This window comes from Protobothrops mucrosquamatus, unplaced genomic scaffold (assembly GCF_001527695.2).
Source record: "Protobothrops mucrosquamatus isolate PMUCROS unplaced genomic scaffold, P.Mucros_1.0 scaffold1630, whole genome shotgun sequence".
NCBI lineage: Eukaryota > Metazoa > Chordata > Lepidosauria > Squamata > Viperidae > Protobothrops > Protobothrops mucrosquamatus.
In genome coordinates, this window is record NW_015387789.1 from 32,570 (window position 1) to 36,994 (window position 4,425).

Consider the following 4,425-nt stretch of genomic DNA (forward strand, 5'->3'; position numbering starts at 1 on the left):
GAAAAAGATTCTGACAGTAAGAGCAATTAATCAATGGAATAGCTTATCTCCTAGGGCTGCAGGTGCTCAATCATTGGAGCTTTTAAAAAATAGACTGAACAACCATTTGACTGGGTGGTATAAGACTCCTGCTTTGAGCAGGGAGTTGGACTAGAAGACCTCTGAGATCCCTTCCAGCCCTAAGATTGTATGATTCCTTATCTGTACATCTGTTTTAAGTTTCATCTCAGAATTAAATAAAATTCTTAATATGAACATTGATTTAAAGAAAGTAAGTGCATTTCCTTATTCACAAAGGCATACTGACCAATTTGCTATGTTAACAATATATAAGACTGAAATGTTAAACCTCTCTTGTTACTAAATGCATAGCAATATAGGAAGAATTAAATCTCTCAAAAAACACTAGTAATAATTAGTCTGACCTGAAAGGATCTCTTCAATGGATGGTCCAAATATTATACAAAATACTTTGCAGATTTAATATTCATGTTCATGACAAATGTTACATAGTGTTACTCCTTTGTCTCCCTAATATTCCTAGACTGTAACTCTACCAACATGATAAGTCAATCTTTGACAATATGTTGTGTTTATGTTTGACCGCAATCATAGCAGGAAGATACTTTGTTAAGTTTGAGATTGTTCCAGATTTTTGCAGGAATCAGTAGAAGCTTCTCTTACTCCTACTCTTGCTATCAAATGAAAAATAAAAAGTACTTGGAAAATATTGACATTATATTAGCATGTCAGCCACTCTATTATTAAAAAGAATGTATTTTGAACCTCAAAATTATTATGACATTCATATAGATTATTGTACAGGTTTTTTTAACTTGTTTTTTTCTTTTACTGTATCAGCTGTCTTTCAAAAATGGCTATTAATCCAGTTAAAGAGAACAACATATTTAGAAGCCATTCTGGAAATTAAATAAAGGCAGGAAGATGAGAACAGAGAGAACTATTGCTTTATGATCACCATTTTTTTTGACAGGTTATGTCACAAAACAGTGGTGGGGGCAGGGGAGAATGTTCAGAACCTCTGATAGCAAGTAAACTTTTGGGAGCTCCAAAATGGAAAGACCTAATTAAAATAATCTACTTTTCTTAGCCAGTCACATTTTACAATTTAAATTAAAATATATATAATTAAACAGAAAGCTGCCACTATGCAGAGCATTGTCTTTATGTACAAGATTTTTAATCCTTAGCGAGGCATTCTTAGACTAGGACAGTGAAAAGGATTGAAAAGGGTGCTTTCCAAAGCACTTAGCATGAATGAAAGATGTGTCTACAAAAGGTTAAAAGAAACTACATCCGGAAATTATGGCATAGCTGCTTTGCAGATCTTTGCACATCTTTGCACATGTGTAAGCACACTTGCTTCACTGATGGTCCCAACATGCTTTGCAAATAATCATTTAACATTTTGAAAGGAACTTCACTTACACATCTTGTGATTTGTCCCCTTTAAATACAAGTTCCTTTCATAGACTAAAGTTCAGTACTTTCTTTAGGAATTAGCCCATCTTCTTAGAAAAAGATAATACTCAAAATTCACTGAATGAACAAACAAGGACAACAATCAGGAGTTGGTCAGGGAAGTGAAGATGCATATCCCCCAGCCCAGCTCTTTTAACATGGAAATGGGGGAACTGCTACTACAGGAAACATGTTACAAGTGCAGGCTGTTGACCCTCTGGGAAGAGAAGGTTATGTCCACATTCCGGCTAAACTCATAAGGATTTTGTTTGTATCGTGCCTTATTTTTACAAATAACTCATGGCAGAAAACATATCCAACGCACTTCCTCCTCCTCCTATTTCCCCCAGAGCAACACCGTGAGGGCAAGTTGGGCTGAGAGAGAGTGACTGGCCCAAAGTCACTCAGCCGGCATTCATGGCTAAGGTGAGATTTGAACTCATAGTTTCGTGCTTTCTAGCCTGGTGCCTTTCATGGATCCTTCACAGGAAGGACAATATACTAAGAAGCTATTCTGAAAATAAAAGAAAGCTAGGCAAATGGATGGATGTGACACAATGGATGATACTTTTTAAGAACATTTTTAAGAGACCAAGAAGTCTTATCCAAGATTTCGGAGACGTATCTACAAAAATCTTTCTATTGTCGACGGTGTTCGGAGTTCCTGACTTCTTATCCTAAGATGTCCGAAACATTCATTTCCTACTGAACGGAACCTCCGACATTCGATATGCGTCAACACTACTCCCTGTCCTAAAACTGTTCTGGTTTCGTCGTTAGACACAACATGATACGACTATTTAAGAGAAATATGATACCTTCCAAGGATTCACATTTATGTGATAGAAAAGTATCTAAGACCTTTTAAGATCATTGACAAACATTATTTTTTACAGATCCACATGGAAATAAATGACATAAACAGATATTGTGTTAAAAACATTACAAGTGATAATGAAGGAGCAGGGAGTACAAGTGGCATGTTCTTTACTCTCTGTAGCTCATGAACAGAGAGGAATACTGGAAGCAAACAAATGGATAACACAGATTTTTATTTATTTATTTATTTATTGAATTTATATACCGCCCTATCTCCCTTACGGGACTCAGGGCGGTGAACAGGCGATAATAAAAACCACAATAAATATACACAAATTTCTGTCTAAAATCAAATTAAATAACAGGCCTGCTCTAAAAATACTCCATACAAAACCCCCACTAAAACATAATCAAACTATGCCAGGCCGGCCGCACGGAATAGATGAGCCTTCAGGGCTCGGCGAAAAAGGCGCAGGTCCGCAACTGTACGTAGGTCGGGGGGTAGGTCATTCCAGAGGGCAGGAGCTGCCACAGATGGTACCAATGGGAAGAATTTGGATCCTCTGTTCATAGGACATAATTGTGATGAGAAATTCCTGGCAAGAAATGGGCTGCATGAGAGGTGGGAACAGGATGTTTGGAAGATATCTTGCAAATCGAATGCAGAGGGCTATTAACAGTATTCTGTGAGGGAACAGACCCCAGAAGACTCCAAGTACTACATACATGACAAGAGATGATACATAGAGCATGGAGAAGTCCAATAATGAGCATATGGGTAACAGAAAGGAATGCACCAAATTATATGACTCAATGTTTTCAGCACCTGTATAGAAATGCATGGATGATGGGGAACAAATGGAAAGAACTAGCTCTCTTAATATAGGAAGCTGGAAATGATTTAATAGGCATTACAGAAATGCAGCAAAATAAAACTCTTGAATGGTATACAAGAACCAAAAGATACAACTTGAAAAAAAATAGACCAGACAAAAAAAGAATGAGGAGGGGTACTGTATGGGAAGGAAATCCATAACAAAATCCAGGAAATTGAATACAAGGATTCAATTAAAAATATTTTAAAAGAATACAAAGAAGGGTAAATAACAAAAGTAGACTGCCAAGACAGGCAGAACTGTATAATACCTTACTGGACAAGATTCCAGAACCTTTAGGAAGGACCAATATGGTAATAATGTTAAGACTCTATCAAGATAAGCTATTAGAATGTGCAAGGCTGTGTTTTACCTTTTCTCTCTTTATACCCTAAGTGAATCAGGGAATAGACAGTCCAAATACTTACCTAATACTTTCCTGTTTTCTTGGCTTAAATCATGTTTGAACACCTGTTGTTGTAAGAGCTTCTGAAATTTCTCCAAGTCTCCTTAATATCATAGCCCCTTATCGCAAACTTCAAAGTAGCAAAGATGATTGAGGCTGCATTCCCTTAACTTGTTGATATATGCCAGCCAACAGTCTTGCTTCATGTGAAAAGAGATTAAAATTTGGCTTTTTAAAAATATTTACTCACTTCAAGAGATCACCCAAATATTTCAAACATGTAAGAAGTTTGCTTTGCTGTGCAATTCTTTATGTAAGTCGTTTTATATCATCTGCATATTTACACAAATATAATTTCTGTCATTTGTGTAATGACGTTGCTATGGATGATATATTCTCTAATTTATCAGACATTTGGGAATAACACACTAATTTGCTCTAAGTGAATTGATATTTCACTTGCATTTATTTCTAAATTACTGCAAACCTTTGTTGATGTGTATTAATCATATACATACATTTATACATGTTTTGCATAAATCGAATTTTAAGCTAAGACATCTATTTGGATCCTTTTCTGAAATATAAAATAATCCAGGTTTTATAAATAATGTGATTAATTATAACCCCAAAAAACTCAAAACATTACCGTATTTATCGGCGTATAACGCGCACAGGCGTATAACACGCACCTTCATTTTAAGAGGGAAATTTCAAGAAAAAAAAAGCGCCGGCTCGAGAGCGAAAGCAAAAGGGGAGGGGGAGTGGGGCTTCGTTCACACGTGGATCCCCATGCTCGTATTTATTTACCGTATTATGCCCCGGCTGGCGGCGGCGGCAGCA